The sequence below is a fragment of the Jaculus jaculus genome, chromosome 12 (genome assembly GCF_020740685.1).
Source record: "Jaculus jaculus isolate mJacJac1 chromosome 12, mJacJac1.mat.Y.cur, whole genome shotgun sequence".
NCBI lineage: Eukaryota > Metazoa > Chordata > Mammalia > Rodentia > Dipodidae > Jaculus > Jaculus jaculus.
Window position 1 is genome coordinate 40,985,549 of NC_059113.1, and position 19,098 is coordinate 41,004,646.

Sequence of the window (19,098 nt, forward strand, 5' to 3'; positions counted from 1 at the left end):
CTCTCCTAGCCACAGAGGAATGCAGGGTGAAAGGTGTCAAGGGTTCTATATCACATTCTATATTCCTCCTTACAGTAAATTTTGCTAATCTTTTCAGAGGAGTCAAAATACTAATAATCGGATTGGAGAGATGGCTTAGTGGTTAAGGCACTTGCCTGCAAACCAAAGGATCCACGTTCAATTCTCCAGGATCCACATAAGCCAGATGCACAAGGTGGCACATACATGTAGTTCATATGCAGTGGCTGGAGGCCCTGGCTCACCCATTCTCTCTCTATCTGCCTCTTTCTTTTTCTGTCTCTCCTCTATCTCAAATAAATAAAGAGAAAATAAAAATACATGAAATGAATTAAAAATATGCTATTTTGCATGTTAGTCCTAGAGACACAGTGCCAAACCCTTTAATCCTCTCAATAATCCTACAAGGCAGCAGCTGTTGCCACATATCTTAATTGTAGACCAAGACAAGATGACTCGAAGATTTGGCTGACTTTTAACATTAATACTTAATTTATTTAAATTACATTTTAAAAGCCTAGTTCTTCTTTATGTTAGTTATTCTATATATGACCAACATATTTTAACTATTATTTTTAAGAGGGTTTGGAATGGTTGAGCCTAATTACAAAGTTAAACTCCTTTTAAAGATTCAAATTACACTCAAAGATTTATTGTATTCACTTTCATTTATGTACTTTAGTAGTCTGACTTAACAAATAGCACCTTTCCATGTATTTAAATTCTGATTATTCATTCAATGAATCAAACATAAATATGGGAAACTTGGAGTTTGCTTAAATATTCCAAGGCATGTATTTTTCAGATGTTTAGAAAACTTTTTAGTTTAAAATCATGGGTTTAGATAAATTAGATTCTTAACACTGTTCAATTGAAATTTGAGGTTTTCGGTCAGAATAGGCTTAATTCAAACATTATGAATATGTAAATGTACATGGATACAGTTACATACAAACATTAATATCATGGCTAAGCTTAAATTTTATTATTTTTATTGTTTTGGGTGGGAGTTGAGACAAGGACTTTATATAGCCTAGTCTAACCTAGAATTCACTATGTAGATCAGGGTGACCCCAAACTTGCAAATCTTCTGCCTTAGCATCCCAAGTGCTGAAATTATAAGGATATGACACCAAGCCTGACTTCTCTACTGAATATTAAATCTCCATGGGTTTAAGAGATTATCACCCACCAATAAAACTGTAATATCATTTCCAGTTTGAGGGGTTGCTTTCTGACTCTCCTGAGATTACATAACACCCACTCTGACATGTTTATCATTGCTGTGCCAATGACCCACTAATTCAAAGATGGTGTCACAGGACCCATGACACCTAGATTTAAGTTGCATATTACCCATACCCAGGAAGCTCTGTCACCTGATTTGATTTTGCGTGTGTTGGCTTTTAAGATTGCTAAGGTTATTTATAACACTAAAGACCTTTGAACCAGATAGGATTCTGCCTTTTTTTAAAAAATTTTGTTTTGGTTTATTTTTATTTATTTATTTGAGAGTGACAGAGAAAGAGGCAGAGAGAGTGAGAGAATGGATGCGCCAGGGCTTCCAGCCACTGCAGATGAATTCCAGATGCATGCACCCCCTTGTACATCTGGCTAACGTGGGTTCTGGGGAATCGAGCCTCGAACCGGAGTTCTTAGGTGTCACAGGCAAGAGCTTAACCGCTAAGCCATCTCTACAGCCCGGATTCTGCCTTTTTTCATACTCTTCCAATTCTTTAGACTACACACCTTTTAGAGATATTAAAATGACATTTAATTGAATTATTAATCAGCTATTTTTCACCATGTGGTAGAACTTCAGGCATCTGTCAGCCATGGGAACAAATTCAAGGGGTCATTGGTTCCTTCCCAGGTTTCTAACATCACACCTTGTATCTCCCTGGCCTTTGAGTTCAAGCCACTCTTAGGACAGGAAATAGGGAGACTTCCTTTAGGAATGCTCTGTTAGGTTTACTCCTTCCTTGTAGGACAAGGGTCACACAGATGAAACAGGAAGATACAGAAACAGCAAATGTCCACTTAGATTTGCACTGGGGAGAAGCCCAGAGTTCTCCAAGCATGTCTCCTTCCATCTTTTCTTTTGTATTATAAGACTGGAGAGTCTGGTAAGAGAAAGCATTGTTCTCATCTTTCGTTTATTCATTCAATAAATATTTACTGCCTAATATGGGCATGATAATTTTCTTCAAAGAGCTCACTGGGAGAGCCCAAGGCTGAATTTAATCTACATTATAGAAAGGGTCCTGAGAAGCAGGGCATGGTGGTGCACACCTTTAATCTCAGCACTCGGGAGGCAAAGGTAGGAGGATCACTGTGAGTTGGAAGCCAGCCTGAGACTACACAGTCAATTCCAGGTCAGCCTGAGCCAGAGTGAGAGTCTACCTCAAAAAAAAAAGGGGGGGGGGTCTTGAGATAGCATCATAGGGGGCTGGGGGAGGAAGAGATGGAGGTTAGCTGATGGCAGGTAATTTATTATCTAGAAGGCAGGGAACCATTATATCCCCATTTTGTAGTTGAGAAGACTGTTAGAGTTAACTATTACAGTGTAACAATCAGCCCCTAAACTGATTGGTTTAAAATAATCATTTTACTTTTTCACAATTTGGACAGTCAAGAACTGAAGCAGGGCTCAGCAAGGCAGCTTGTCTGTTCTCCAGTGTGAGACAATATGTTTGGCCAAGATGATCTTGCTAGACTGAAACCCTGAAGCTCACTGCTATTTGAGGCATTTCAGTTTTCCTCTAGCAGTATATAGCAAGAACTTCTTTATACAGGCTGATTCCCCCAGTGCCAAAATAGACACCGCAAATAACAGAGTATTGTGCCCATCACACTCAATTAGTCAATGACTGTCACAGAACCAGCCCAGGTTCAAATGGAAGGAAAAGTGACATGGAGGTTTGGCACAGTCAAAGGGCATGCAGGATGGAGATGATCACAGTGGCCATCACTGGAAACAATCTTTCCCAGACACCAGGTTTAAATAACTCAATCGAGGTCATAAAGCTAATAATTAGTCTCTGGGAATCTGTAGGAGAAAGTTCAGACATGCAGTAATGTAGAAGGGCAGGACCTTTCAGGTTAAATGGTGCGTGTAGATGAGAACCATCAGCATGAAGACCTGGAGCGCGATTGTTCAGTTTGTTGGAAACAATTGGTAGAGAAAACTGAGGCAAATCTCAGGACAGAGGGCAGATGACCTTGAACACCAGGTTAAACCATTTAAAGTTGATTCCACAGGCTGTGGGGAGCCAGGAAAATTTTTAAGCAGAGTGAACTGATCAAGATTGTCATTTAGAAAGACCACCTAGCCATGTACTCTGGATGAATGGAGTCAACCCAATAAATGAGGAGGTCCCTGCAAGAGTCACAAAGACCTGACCTGAATAGCACCCATGGGAACAAGGGGTGGACAGAAATGCAGAAAACATGACATGGGTGGATTCAACACACTTGGTATTTTCTAGATGAAATTACAGCTCTGAGAGGTTAACCTTCCAAGATCTCTTAGCTGAATGTAGGGCAAACGCAGATGGTAAGCACTCACCCTGTTAAAGAGTTAAGTGGAGGGTGTGGTTCAGGTTGAAATGCACCTCTTTGGGCCCTTGTCCATTCAAGCACAACAGGACTATTTGTGGTAGAGAGCTACAAAATGTGGGGACTGCAATGACTTATGGAACCCATTGGCTTCAAGATGGTGTTGGTGTTTTTAGTAATTACTTTTCCTATCGCTGTGCCCAAATACCTGACAAAAACAACTTAAGGGAGGAAAGATCTATTTTGGCTCATGATTCGAGAGGGTTCAGCCCATGGTTGCTTGACCTTATGCCCTTGGGTAGAATATCATGTTGGCAGGAGCATGTGCAAAAGAAATTCTTCATCTCATGTCACACAGGGAGCAGAAAGAAGGGGAATGCTGGTGCTGAGTCGGCATTCTCTCTCTCTCTCTCTCTCTCTCTCTCTCTCTCTCTCTCTCTCTCTCTCTTCACTTTTTATTCTGTTTGGGACCTCCAGCCCACGGGATGGTACCACACACTTTCTCCATTCTGAGTTAACCTCCTCTGGAAACATCCCTACAAACACTCACACATGCAAGTGTGCCTCACCAATCTCCCATGTGACTTTGAATCCAGTCAAGTTGCTAATGAAGGTTAGCCATCCTAGTGTCCATCCTCAGGGCCGTTTACTGAAGAGGTTGCATGGTTTGGCCTAACAAAGTGCCGGCCGGGGGCAGTTGTCCGCATTCTTCCTGCCATGAAATGCACTCGGAGAAGGGAGTGAGGCCTGGAGCTCGTGGATTTAGCTTGGGGCTCGAGGTGGAGGAAGAATTGAGCATTTGCATTTTACTTCCTCCATATAAACCCTGACTTGATCCAAATGTCTTTCTGAGCAAGACAAATTTTAAAAAGCAGCTGGGGAAAGAGAAAAGATGATGTGATGTGCAGTGCTAAGAAACTAAGAAAGCTCTTAGTTTGAAAAGATACTACATCTTTAAAAAGCTAAAAAGAAAAAGCAGGGCATGGTGTCTTTTGCTTTTAATCCCAGCACTTGGGAGGCAGATGTAGGATTGCCTTGTGTTCAAGGCCACCCTGAGACTACATAGTGAATTCCAGGTCAGCCTGGGCTAGAGTGAGACCCTATTTTGAAAAAAAAAAAAAAAAAAAAAGTTAAAAAGAAAAAGCCTGGTTGATCTCCTTTTAACTTTCACTGCCAGCAAAGGGGCTCCCCGCCCCCTCTCTGCTAGCCTCCCTTTGGGGTTTGTAGCTTCTATTTTTCTGACACATTTCTTACTAGGAGTGCTCATTTTTGCTTCCTCAAAAATTGGACTCTAAATTTAGCATTGGCCTCAAAACTTCTGATCTTTGAGCTCAACTTGTCTGGGCTGGCCCTGGCTGCAGCAGCCACCTCTTATCATCATTGCTGTTGTTCCTATTTGGTTCCCTGGTTGTCTTAGAAACATGTATTGGTATGATCTGTCACAACCAAGAAATATGAACCAGAGCCCACCCATCTACCCTGGTGGGGCCCTATGCCCGTTCTTTTCTGGTAAATAATGTCCTCTCCAAACAGAAAACATTTCTCCTTCATTTTCTAAGTGTTTGGACCCTTGGTCCCACTCCAAATTCTTTCTGGTCTTCCTTCCATCTGGTGCAAGTTCCTTTCCTCTTGTCCCTGGAATCACCAGAAAGAGGAGGAAGCAGTCTTTGGCTTTTTCCTCACCCCAGCTGCTTGCCATCTGGACTCAGGCCTATTAACCCCTGACCTTCAGCCATAGGCCTGCCTCATAATTCCAAATCAGGAGGAGCCAAGAGGCACAGAGCCTCCCAGAGCCCACCGGGTGGTCATCCCTATGCTCAGTTCTAACCCAGGAGAATCCAGTGAAAGCACAGCAGCCTGTTCTGAGTTCTGGGCTCTGCCCCTCACTTGCACATCTCCCTCAATAAGTCGCTTGTCTTTCTAGCTGGGCTCATTTTCCCACCAATAAAATGAGGATGTGGAATGAACCAGTATCTACCATTAAGTGCAATAACCTTAAATGCCCTGTAAGTGGTCTGCGCCTCTTTGCCCATGAATACACTTTGCTGGAGAAATGTTCCTTTAACATTAGGACAGAGCAATGTCATTCAGGGAGTACAGTCATGAACATGTTAGGGAGTTCCAGCATGCCTCAGTGAAATCCAGGCACATAATCCCTAGACTCAGAATGATTCTTCAGACAAGAACCATCTGGATCTCATTTGTGGTAGTTTTGAAGGTATATAGTGATCTGAAGATAAAAGAAAAATTCTTAGAATGGTGTTTCCCAAATTGCTTTCTATAGAACCCCAGGATCTCATGTGAACGTATGTTTCACAATCTATTGCCAAGTAAAGTTTGGGGACAGCTAGGGTTTGTTTGTTTTTTTTAATTTACTTATTTATTTTGGTTTTTCGAGTAGGGTCTCATTCTAGCCCAGGCTGACTTGGAATTCACTGTATAGTCTCAAGGTGGCCTTGAACTCACAGCGATCCTCCTACCTCTGCATCCCAAGTGCTGGGATTAAGGCTTGTGCCACTACGTCTGATTGGAAAGCTAGGTTTCTTGATTGGAGGATTTCTCAGAGCTTTGACCAGGCAAATCCACCTTGAACTAAGAGTCATATACTAGAGACACGACACCTAACCTTCATATAGAAGCCTGTTTAGTTTTGCTACTTTGCCATTTTCTGTGTTACAGATGAGAACAAGGGGCTCCTAGAGGTTGAATGACTTGCCTGGAATCCTTCAGCCTTGAAGTTAAGATGATAGGATTTTAACTCAGGTCTAGTCTGAATGAAAAGCCCATGGTCCTAGCTCCATGCTATATTTTCTAATTATTATCAGCCCCAGGAAGAAGTTACCACTCCTGAGCTGCTGCTGTTGTTCTTGATGAAATACCTCAGGGGAGATGGGCAAAGGAGTAGGTTTCTGTAGGAGAGGTGAGGATGGTAAGAGGATGCCCTCTTGGAGTATGCTGTGTCCTGGGACAACTCATTCAGGCAGGACATGAAGGAACCCCAGAATGGGGACCCCACACTCTGCCCGGATATGGCGACACTCCAAATCACTCACGAGAAGTGGTCTTGATGCAAACTGCAAGAGGATTTTATTCCAAGCGCGCTAGGGCCCACAGTCGTACACCACGCAGGGGTAGAGGACTGCAGAGCCCCGAATGCAGGAACAGGACAGTTTTTATAGGGTTTCTAACAAAGCCTGTGCATTAGACCAATCATCTTTTTAACATCAGGAGCCCGTGGGGTGCGAGCCAGTCAGTTTGTGCCACTCCATAGTTTCTAAGCCAATTAGTTTAATTTGTTCAAGCCCCTCGTGGACCAATCTGTCTCCTATGACCTTGGTGGTCAGCATTTGCACAGGTCCTTGGGTGGGAGTAGCAGAGTGTGGTATCAGTCTCCTATGACCTTGGTGGTCTGAGGCAGGCTGCTACGGCTTATGGTGTGGGCTACTAAGGCTTATGGTGCAGGCTATTTACAGAAACAAAATAAGTGGTTCACTTCATTACTCATTTCCCATCCTTGTGGGCTATCTCATGCCCTTTTTACCTAGTTTTATATTAGGAGCAGGCTCTGATATAATGAGAAGAGGGATTCTTTTTTTTTTTTTTTTTTTTTTTGGTTTTTCGAGGTAGGGTCTCACTCTGGTCCAGGCTGACCTGGAATTAACTCTGTAGTCTCAGGGTGGCCTTGAACTCATGGCGATCCTCCTACCTCTGCCTCCCGAGTGCTGGGATTAAAGGCATGCGCCACCACGCCCGGCTGAGAAGAGGGATTCTTTACTTGCTTCCAACAGAGAGTAAAGCCTGGAGTTTGAGGTATGCAGGGGCCCGCTTAAGCTCCCTTTGGAGTGTGATAGTATTTCTGGGCTTCTGAATTCTTGGGCCTTTCAGACACACTTAGGCATCTACTGTTGCTCACTTTTTTTTTAAAGTCAAAGTCTTGCAATATAGACTAGATGTTCTTAAACTTGCAATCCTCCTGCCTCTGCCTCCCTACAGCTGGGATTACAGATATGTGTCATTATACCTGGCACTGTTCCTCACAATTCTAACCAGTCTCTGCAGTGAATTAGGTGTCATCGTGTCATCCTCTTTACAAAGAAAAGATACTCAAAGACTTCTCAGGTCCAGAAATATCTATTCTAGAAAAACATGTTGAACCAGATTGTACTATGCAACTCTCCTCCCCAGCATAACTGACTGGACAGGGTTGACATCAACCACAGTTTCATGCCTGGTCTGCTGGCTGCCTGGTACACCATCATCCAGGTGGAAAAGGTAAGCTGGCTGTCAACTTCTATTCTGAGAATTTGAACCAGAGAATTCAAAAACTGGATTTGAAGCTACTCACTCACACCTTTAAGTTCTCCAGCAAACAAAAACTGAACACACTGTGTTATGCAAACAGGAAACCCAGTAGCAAGAAAGTCCACAATCCCTGTTCTGGAGGACAGATAGGCAGACCTTAAAATAAAATAGCGCTCATGCTAGGCATGGTGGCACATGCCTTTAATATCAGTGTTTGAGGGGCTGGGACTGCAGAGTGAGTTCAAACTCAGTCTGGGATGAGTGAGACCCTACCTCAAAAAAAAAAAAAAAATAGTGCTCATGAGTGGTTCTATTACAGCCCAGATAAGTTCTCTGAAAAGCAGGAATATAGTCCTATCATAGCGTCAAAGGGACATCATCTGGCTTTGTATCATATGGTCATGGAGATGTACTGCACACATGTTCCTTAAAGAGACCTTTTTGCAAGAAATTTCCAACTGTCATGATTTCAAATTCACCACAATGTCACACCAAGGCTACTTCCTTCCTAGGTATACTAACCCAATGACCATGGGGACATTATAGGTGGAATTATCTCTGCCTGGCACAGGACTACTCCAGGGAACAGTCTTTGCTCTGGGGCTCTCTGTATGCTTGACTGACCCCCTTCTCAGATCTGCATTGCAGTCTGAAGCTCTTCCTAGCCAATCCTCCTTCCTTCCCTCTCTCCTGTCCTCATGGGTATCAGACTTGAAGGCCCTTCTCCCCAACAAATGTTACCCACCCTCAATGAATCTCTAGACCATCCAGTTCCATTTTGTTGTTTACTTCTCAAAGAAAACAAACTGGGGTTATGAAATATACTCTTTGGGAAAGCTAACAGCAGAGACATAAGAGGACTTGAGTTAGGGAAAGAAGGTGGCTAGTCAAAAATAGGTGGAACAGGCTCTGGTTAAATGACATGGAGAGATCAAGATGGAACTGAGATAGAAGCCAGCTCTCTGCTGGCTAGTTTTCATAGTGCTGGAAAGTGCTGTGCAAGCTGCTGGTGGATAATGGGTCACCTCCAGCATGAACAAGCAGGGAATCCTGCAAGCTACAAAATCAACCAGCCAGGCAAGATTACATACCCGTGCAATAATGGTACACAGGCTATGGGGGTAACCAACTGCTCTCTAATTGGATATGAGGCCTGCTCAGTAGGAGGGAAGTCACATCTGATACTGAGAACCAAGTCAGAAGCCTATGCGTTGGAAAATCATAGACCCTAGAGGGAAGTTCCCACTGTTCTTTGGCTAAAAGGAGAGGGTACGCCCATCCAAACGCTTTCTAAACATCTATGTCTATTCCCTTTGATACATGTTTCTCTCACTCTTGGCTAGTGAATCTACTTTTTACAGATGGCAGTGAATACCAGGGAGACCCCAGACCCATCAGTATAAGAAAAGAAAGCTGACTATCTAGTATGGGACAACTCATCTCTTCATCTCTCTTCCATGTTCCATGGCCCAGGAAACACTAGAGGAAATAGTGGATTAAGTTTGAATTCTGCTCTCATGGGTAATCTGAGAACCTCCTCTAGGGAGATGGTGGCAGACACTAAGGAAATTCAAAACTAATCAAAGCAGAAATTCAGAGGCTTCTAAGAGCTCAACACTCAAGGAGACTTAGAACATGCCTTCCAAGATTCAGGGAACATTACAGAAGAGGAGGCAGAAAGAACAGAAGAGCCACAGGGTATAAAAGTGTATTCTGAGGTACTGTTCCCCCCTCATACACAGAGACTGACTGGTACATTCATGACCCCAGTGAATACTGATAATATCACAGAGGAGGGTCCTCCAGGGAATGGGAGTGGGGGAGAGGAAACCTAAGAGTATAATCTTATGGAAATGGGACCAATATGTGATATAAAACATGTTCTTACAGTAAAGTTCTCCAATTAATCTTTTTTTTTTTTTTTTTTGGTTTTTCGAGGTAGGGTCTCACTCTGGTCCAGGCTGACCTGGAGTTAACTCTGTCGTCTCAGGGTGGCCATCTCATGGCAATCCTCCTACCTCTGCCTCCCGAGCGCTGGGATTAAAGGCATGCGCCACCACGCCCGGCTCCAATTAATCTTTATAATAAGTGAAATAGAAAGGAAACCTTAAATTTAGAGCCAAGAGAATGTGCAAAAACCCTATGGTGGTAGTGCTGGAGAGATGGCTCAGCATTTAAGGTACTCCCCTGTAAAGTCTAATGACCAGGGTTTGATTCCTGAGTGCCCACATAAAGCCAGATGTGCAAAGTGCTACCTACATCTTGAGTTCATTTGCAGCAGCTAGAGGCCCTGGCATGCCCATTCTCTCTCTCTCTTTCTCTGCTTACAAGTAAATAAATAAAATATTATTTAAAAAAACAACCCTGTGGTGGAAGGCAGCAATTATGGCTGAAGTGCAGTGAGGGAGGGGAGACTGTGGAGATTGGGGCGTAGGTCATGCCAGAGTGCACAGAATCCTGAAGGCCATGGGAAAGATTTTTGTTGTTTTGATTTTCAAGGTAGGGTATCACTCTAGTCCAGCCTGACTTGGAATTCACTATGTAATCTCAGGGTGGCCTCAAACTCACAGCGATCCTCCAACCACTGGGATTAAAGGCGTGCACCACCATACCTGGCTGAGAAAGATTTTTGAGATGATCTGAAGAACAAGCGAAGCTACTGAATTATTTTAAGTGGGCAGAGGTACAGAAAGTAAATAACCAAGTTGCAGATTTTGCAATTAATCTTGGCTACTAAGAGAAGGTATAGGAAGGGAAGCCAGGTTAAATGGAGGGACCAGTGAGGGATCATTTGTCTAGGTGGGAGACAATAGTGGTCTGCACTAGGGCAGTATTGGGAGAGATAGAGACAAGCAGATAGATTTGAAATCTACTGAGGAGCTAATGCTCAGACTAGAGTTATAGTGGGTTACAGGGATAGTAAGACAGAAAATAGGTCAGAGAGACCTGGGAAAATGGCTCAATGGGTAAAGTGCTTACTGTGCAAGTATGCTTGCTCTGACCTTCACACACATGCAAACACATGTGCACACACACATGAACATAAATACACACATGCATATTAATACATTTATATATGCAAAAAGAAAAGATAGAAAAAGGAATAAGGGACAACTTCCAGGTTTTGGGTTTGGGAAACTGGATGGTTGAGAATTATTATCTACTGAGATGAAAAACTTAGGAAAAGCACCTGTTTTCCGATCAAAGGCCATGGTTTTATTCTCTAAAACACTCCATTTGAAGAATATTTAAGATATCAAAGTTAAGGTGTACAGTAGACGGTCAGATATGAGTCTACATCTCAAAAATCCTAAGCTAGAGATAAAAATTTGTGAACTTGATCTGGAGAGATAGCTCAGTGATTAAAGGCACTTGCTTGCAAAGTCTGATAGCCTGAGCTTGATTCCTTAGTATCCACATAAAAGCCAGATGTACAGAGCAGTGCATGTCTCTTATTGTAGTGTCACTAGGCCTGGCTTACCCATTCTCATTCTCTTTTTCCCTCTGCTTAAAAATAAATAGATAAAAATATTTTTACTTATTATTTGAGAGAGACATACACAGAAAGAGAAAGAGGGAGATACAATAATAATGAGTGTGGGCACAGCAGGGCCTCCTGCCACTGCAAATGAACTCCAAAGTGCATGCACCATTTTGTGCTTCTGGCTTTATGTGGGTGCTGGGGAAAATTAAGCCAGAGCTGTCAGGGTTTGCAAGCAAGTGTCTCTAACTGCTGATTCAACTCTCCATTCCAAATAAAAACTTTTTTAAAAAAAAAAAAAAAAAAAGAAATTTGTGCTGGATGTGGTGGCACAGTTTTAATCCCAGCACTTGGGAGGCAGAGGATTACTGTGAGTTTGAGACCACCCTGAGAATACAGAATTCCAGGTCAGCCTGGGCTGGAGTGAGACCCTACCTTAAAAAACCAAAAACCAATAAATAAAAAGAAAGTTGTGAACTCTAGGAACCAAGCTACACTAGCATTGGTTATTATTATTTATTATCATCAGAGTTGCAGTCAGGTTCACATTGCTGGTAGAAATAACCCAACCAAGAGCAGCTTGTGGGGAAAAAAGAGGTTTATTTTTGGCTTACAGGCTTGAAGGGGAAGCGCCATAATGGCAGGGGAAAACGATGGCATGAGCAAAGGGTGGACATCACCCCCTGGCCAACATCAGGTGGACAATAGGAACAGGAGAGTGTGCCAAACACTGGCAAGGGGACACTGGCTTTAATACCCATAAGCCAGGCTGGAGAGATAACTTAGCTGTTAAAGCTCAAGCCTACAAAGCCTAAGGACCCCGGTTCTATTCTCCAGGTCCCACGTTAGCCAGATGCACAAGGGGGCACATGCGTATAGAGTTCGTTTGCAGTGGCTAGAGGCCCTAGCATGCCCATTCTCATATACACACACACTCTCTCTCTCTTCCTCCATCTCTCTGTCTCAAATAAATAATACCCATAAGGCCACCCCCAACAATAAATTGCCTCTAAAAAGCTTTAATTTCCAATTGCCATCAGCTGGGGAGACTAGCATTCAGAATACCTAAGTTTATGGGGGAACACCTGAATCAAACCGCTACATTCTGCCCCTGACCCCCATAAACTGATAAACATATATGATTTAAAATGCAATGTATTCATCCAACTTTAAATTTTTTTTATTTGTTTATTTATTTGAGAGCGACAGACACAGAGAGAAAGACAGATAGAGGGAGAGAGAGAGAATGGGCACGCCAGGGCTTCCAGCCTCTGCAAACGAACTCCAGACGCGTGCGCCCCCTTGTGCATCTGGCTAACATGGGACCTGGGGAACCGAGCCTCGAACCGGGGTTCTTAGGCTTCACAGGCAAGCACTTAACCGCTAAGCCATTTCTCCAGCCCGATTCATCCAACTTTAAAAGCTCTCATAGTTTTTATCAATCCCAATGATGTTCAAACATTTCCATAGTCCAAGGTCTTTTTTTTTAAATTTTTTATTTATTTATTTGAGAGTGACAGACACAGAGAGAAAGACAGATAGAGGGAGAGAGAGAGAATGGGTGCGTCAGGGATTCCAGCCTCTGCAAACGAACTCCAGACGCCTGCACCCCCTTGTGCATCTGTCTAACGTGGGATCTGGGGAACCAGCCTCGAACCGGGGTCCTTAGGCTTCACAAGAAAGCGCTTAACTGCTAAGCCATCTCTCCAGCCCAGTCCAAGGTCTTTTAACTGAGCCATAATACCAAAAATTCCCCCAAAAGCTGGCCATGGTGGTGCACGCTTTTAATCCCAGCACTTGGGAGGCAGAGGTAGGAGGATTGCCAAAAGTTCGAAGCCACCCTGAGACTACATAGTGAATTCCAGGTCAGCCTGAGCTGGAATGAGACCCTACCTTGGAAAACAAAAACAAAAACAAAAATAAAAAAAATCCCCCCAAAACCCATAATGGCACAGAATAAATATTTACACTGCAAAAGATGGCATTGGGCATAGCAAAGAAATACTCAAGCAATACATGCTTTAAACAGGGCAAGCACCAAGCTCTGTAGCTCCAAGTCCAACAACTCTAGCCAGTGATAAGCCTCCAAGTCCTTAATTCTAACCAGCAACAAGTCTCTGAAGTTCCAATTCTGCCCCTCCAGCTAGGCCACTCACAAGTCCTGGAAAACTTCATTGGGGCCAGCAGCTCTCCCTGGCAGCCATCTTGTGGTCCCAGCATCTCCACTGGGTCTCCACTGCAAGCTATGGTTCATCATTAAGGCTCCAGTGGGTCTCCATGTAGGCATCCAGCAAACCTGCTTCACACTGCCCATGGCCGCTTCCAAAACACAATATCATGTTGCAAACTCAGTGATCCACTCTATCCTGCATTTCTTATACTCCACAATACTGGATAGGGTGCCAATTTGTTAATCCAGTGTGTGTGGGGGGGGAATAAATCAGACTTTGAAGAACAGGACACTCCTTGAGCACTCAAGCTCCTTCAAAAGAGTTTACATTTTTCCTGTTGCCCCAGTGCAGGTCAGGTGACCCGATCTCAAAGTTGTAATCTCTCAATTACAGCTGAATAGGCAGCAGCTTCAGCCCAAAGATTTTATTTCTGTGCCATATCTCTCTGCTCACACCAGTCTGTTTCTATATACTGCAACCCTGCACAAATTCTCAGGACATGGCCATAACAGCAAGCCTCTCACTCAAACTGCTTCTATCCCAGTCCAAACAAAGCTCCTTTTCACTCTCAGAAGCCAAACCTCACAGTCCATAGTTCTTACTGCATTCAGGTCTTGCAGCTATGATCAGAATAGTCAATAAAGCTGTACTTACAGTACTTCAAGGTGTCTCTTAGGCCAAGGCTTCAAATCCTTCCACATTCCTCTTGAAAATCAGCTCCTAAAGGCCAAAGCTGCATAGTCAGGTGTCTAGCAGCAATGTTACTCTCAGTACAAACATTACTGTTGCAGTCAGGTTTTCATTGCTGGTATAAATCACTCAGCCAAGAGCAGCTTGTGGGGAAAAAACAGGTTTATTTTGGATTACAGACTTGAGGGGGAAGCTCCATCATGGCGGGGAAAATGATGGCATAAGCAGAGGGTAGACATCAGCCCCTGGCCAACATCAGGTGGACAACAGGAGAGTGTGCCAAACACTGCCAAAGGGAAACTGGCTTTAATACCCATAAGCCCACCCTCAACAATACACTGCCTCCAGGAGGCTTTAATTTCCAATTGCCATCAGCTGAGGAGACTTACATTCAGAATACCTAAGTTTATGGGGGACCCCTGAATCAAGCCACCACATTCACAATTATTATTATTGTTGTTAAGACAGGGTCTAGGCTGGTCTTGAACTCATCTTATAGCCAAGTACAATCTTGAGCTTCTGATTTACCCACTTCCATCTCATGAGTGTGTCTTACCACAACTGGTTTATGTAGTGCTGGGATCCGACCCAGGGGCTTCATGCATGCTGGGCAAGCACTCTATCAACTGACCTACACCCTTAGCCCAACACATTCTTCTCTTAACAAAAAAAAATTCTGTAAAGACAGAGGATTTGGAATAACACTACCAGCCTCTTGACCCAATTGATGCTTGAAGAATACTCCATCTGCTCATCACATGTTCAATAACACATTATACCATAAAATATCTAGAAGGGGCTGGGGAAATGGCTCAGCAGTTAAAGGTCCTTCCTTACAGAGTCTGTTGGCTTGGGTTCATTTCCCTAGTACTCATATAAAGAAAACCAGATGCACAAAATGGTGCACCTGTCTGGAGTTGGTTTGCAGTGGCAAGAGACTGTGGCCTGCCCCTCCCTCTCTCTCTCTCTCTCTCTCTCTCTCTCTCTCTCTCTCTCTCTCTCTCTCTCTCTCTCATAAATAAAAGAAGACATCTAAAGTAACCCAAAAATTTGAAAGTTAAGCACATACTTCTAAAATCAACCAACAGATTAAAGAAGAAATCACCAGAAAATTGTAAGCTCAAAAATATTTTGAACTGGGGCTGGAGAGATGGCTTAGCGGTTAAGCGCTTGCCTGTGAAGCCTAAGGACCCCGGTTCGAGGCTCGGTTCCCCAGGTCCCACGTTAGCCAGATGCACAAGGGGGCGCATGTGTCTGGAGTTCATTTGCAGAGGCTGGAAGCCCTGGCGTGCCCATTCTCTCTCTCTCCCTCTATCTGTCTTTCTCTCTGTGTCTGTCACTCTCAAATAAATAAATAAATAAATTTTAAAAAAATATATTTTGAACTAAATGATAAATATAAATGTAATCTATCAAAAATTATGACATAGGATTAATAGAGTACTTAAAAGGAAAATATGGGGGCTGGGTAATGGTTCAGAGGGTCAAGTACTTGCCTCAGCAAGCATGAGGATCTGAATTCAGATCTTGGGACTCAGGTAAGAAGCTGACTGTGGTGGCACACCTGTAATCCCAGTGCTGGGAAGGTTTGTTGGCTAAGTAGCCTAGCCAAATTGGTGAGCTCAGGCTCAGTGAGAGATCCTGTCTCACAAAATGAGGTGGAAAACAGATGAGGAAAACACCCAATATCATCAATTTCTGGCCTACACACACTACACACACACACACACACACACACACACATTCATATACCTACACACACATACACACAAGAATGTGTATACACATATGCCATACACACACACCAAAAAAAAAAAAAAAGAAGAAAATATTTAGTTTTACTAGAAAAGCAATGATCTAAGGTACCACTTTATTTGCTTTTATGAGGTAGTCTTACTCTAACCCAGGCTGACCTTAAATTCACCATCTAGTCCCGGGGTGGCCCTGAACTCACAGTGACCCTCCTACTTCTGCCTCCTGAGTGCTGGGATGAAAGGTGTTAACCACCACACTCTGCCTAAGGTTCCACGTTAAAAAGCTAGAAAAAGCAAAGCATAGTCATGTATGCTTATAATCTCACCACCTAAGAGAAGGTTAGAAGCAGGAGGATCACAGATTTGAGGCCAAATTAGGCCACATAGTGAGACTGTCTCAAAACAAACAAAAGCTAGAAAAGGAAGAGCAAAGGAATCTTGTTTGTTTTTGGTCTTCCCCTAGCCTGGACTGAACATACTCTGTAGCCTCAAACTGCCTTTGAACTCCCAGTGATCCTCCAACCTCAGCCTTCAGAGTGCCAGGACTAAAGGTGTACACTCTCATGCCCAACTGAACAAAGGAATCTTAACGTGGGAGGAAAAAGTTATTGCTAAGAGCAAATATTTGAGACATAGGAAACAACAGAAAAAAGCTAACAATAACAAAAGATAGTTTGTTGAAAATAATGACAAAACTGGTAAACTATTAGCTAGGTAAATTGGCTAAGGATATGGGGAGAGAGAAAGGGAAGAGGGGAAGGGGGGAAGGAAGGAAATGGAATGCAGGGGCAAAGAGAGAGATAAATTTAAGAATGAAAGAAGAGATAACACCACAGAGGGTGAACGTTAGAAGAAAAATAAAATTATGTCCACCTTTTTACTAAGAAACTTAACAGTTTGTACAAAGTGGACAACTTGCTTGCCAAAGAAAAACTATCAAAATTAGTGCAAGATAAAATTGAAAATCTAAAGCATTTTATCTATTGAAGACATTAAACTATCAGAGAAACTCCAAGCCTAAAGTAGATAGATCTTAAGATCTTAAATTGATCTTAACACACACATACACACACACACACTATTTAGAAATGATAGACACATTAATTACCTGTATGGTAGCAACTGTTTTGGGATGTTAACACATCAAGATATCAAGTTGTACATCAAATATGTAATTTTTATGTGTCAACATATGTGTCAATTTTTAAATTTTTATTTATTTATTTATTTGAGAGTGACAGACACAGAGAGAAGGACAGATAGAGGGAGAGAGAGAGAATGGGCACGCCAGGGCTTCCAGCCTCTGCAAATGAACTCCAGACGCATGCGCCCCCTTGTGCATCTGGCTAACGTGGGACCTGGGGAACTGAGCCTCGAACCGGGGTCCTTAGGCTTCACAGGCAAGCGTTTAACTGCTAAGCCATCTCTCCAGCCCCATATGTGTCAATTTTTATGTATAAAACTATTCAGGAAAAGAAAGAAAGCTCCAAGCAAAGACAGTCTTCCCTGGTGAGTGCTATGAAACACATGAGGAAGAAATAACATTAATATTACCCAAATTCTTTCAGAAAACAGAGCAGGAGTTTCCACTTTGCTTTATTAATAATAACTGTTATCAAAGCATAACAGAGGCATTACAAATAGATAATCTCAAGTCTCAGTAATTCAACAAGACCCAATTCTTGTCATGCCTCATGTCCAAAGAAAATCACACATAACAACAGCTTTGCTCTTCCTAGACACTCAGGCTGATGAGACCCATCCCAACATGTGCTCCCACTGTTACAAAGACGGAGAAAGGGGAAAGCTGGCATGCACACTGACACTGGTCTCTTGTTTCTATTGTTTATTTTGTTGTTGTTGTTGTTGTTGCAGAAATTTGAAAAGATCCCAAAACAGAGAGACTAGTATGTGAATCTCCATCACCCATCAGTCATTCTCAGGCTCTTTCCCCTCCAAACACCTCTAGTACGTGAAGCTCCACTGTCCATCATTCTTGGGCTCTTAGCCCTCCAAACATCTTTAACAAACAATCATATACTTTCTCACAAAATCTTGGTTTCAGCTACCTTTGAAACCAGCAGTATTTCTAGACTTCTGTTACAGTTGTGCTACACTTTGAACCTTGTGTCATTAAAAGGAAGAAAGGGGGCACCTAGAGAGATGGCTTGCCTGTGAAGCCTAAGGATCCTGGTTTGAGGCTCGATTCCCCAGGTCCCACGTAAGCCAGATTCACAAGGTGGCACATGCATCTGGAGTTCGTTTGCAGTGGCTGGAGACCCTGGCTCACCCATTCTTTCTTTCTCTCTCTCTCTCTCTATCTCTCTCTCTGCCTCTTTCTCTCCCTGTCTGTCATCCTCAAATAAATAAATAAATAAAAATAAAAAACTAAAAAAAAAAGGAACATGGGGCTGAAGAAATGTCTTAGTGGCTGAGGTATTTGCCTGCAAAGCCTAAGGGCTCTGGTTCGATTCCCCAGGACACATGTAAACCAGATACTCAAGGAGGTACACACGTCTGGAGTTCGTTTGCAGTGGCTGGAGACCCTGGCACGCCCATTCTCTCTTTCTCTCTGCCTCTTCCTCTTTCTCTCTTTCCAATAAATAAAGACAATTTTTTTTAAATGGAACATATAGTGGAGACTGGACAGCCAGCAGAGGCTTTAGGAGGTAGGAAGTCTATAGGTCATTAGCAATGTACTCTTGAAAGGGACAATGGAATCCCAGCCTCTTCCTTTCCTCTTTTTCTTTTCTTGGCCTCCATGAGATGAGCAATTTGTTCCTGCCATCATGAATCACCCCAGGCCCAAAGCCATGGGCACCAACTCTGGACTCTGAAACTGAACCAGAATAACCCTTTTCTCTTCCTAAGTTGTCTCTCTCTCAGGTATTTGTCTTGGTTGCAGACAATTGACTAATACAGGGTGGGCAACACATTTCTTTCAAAAAGGAAACACCTGAACCACAAGACACTGGAGAGGGTAGGATCAAGACTAACCTAAATCTTCTACATCTTCCCTCCCTCCCTCTCCCCCTCTCCCCCCCTCTCTCTCTCCTCTCTAACTCTTGTATATTAGTTATGTTTTTCCTCAATTTCTTAGTGGGCACTGACCTGTAACCCCCAC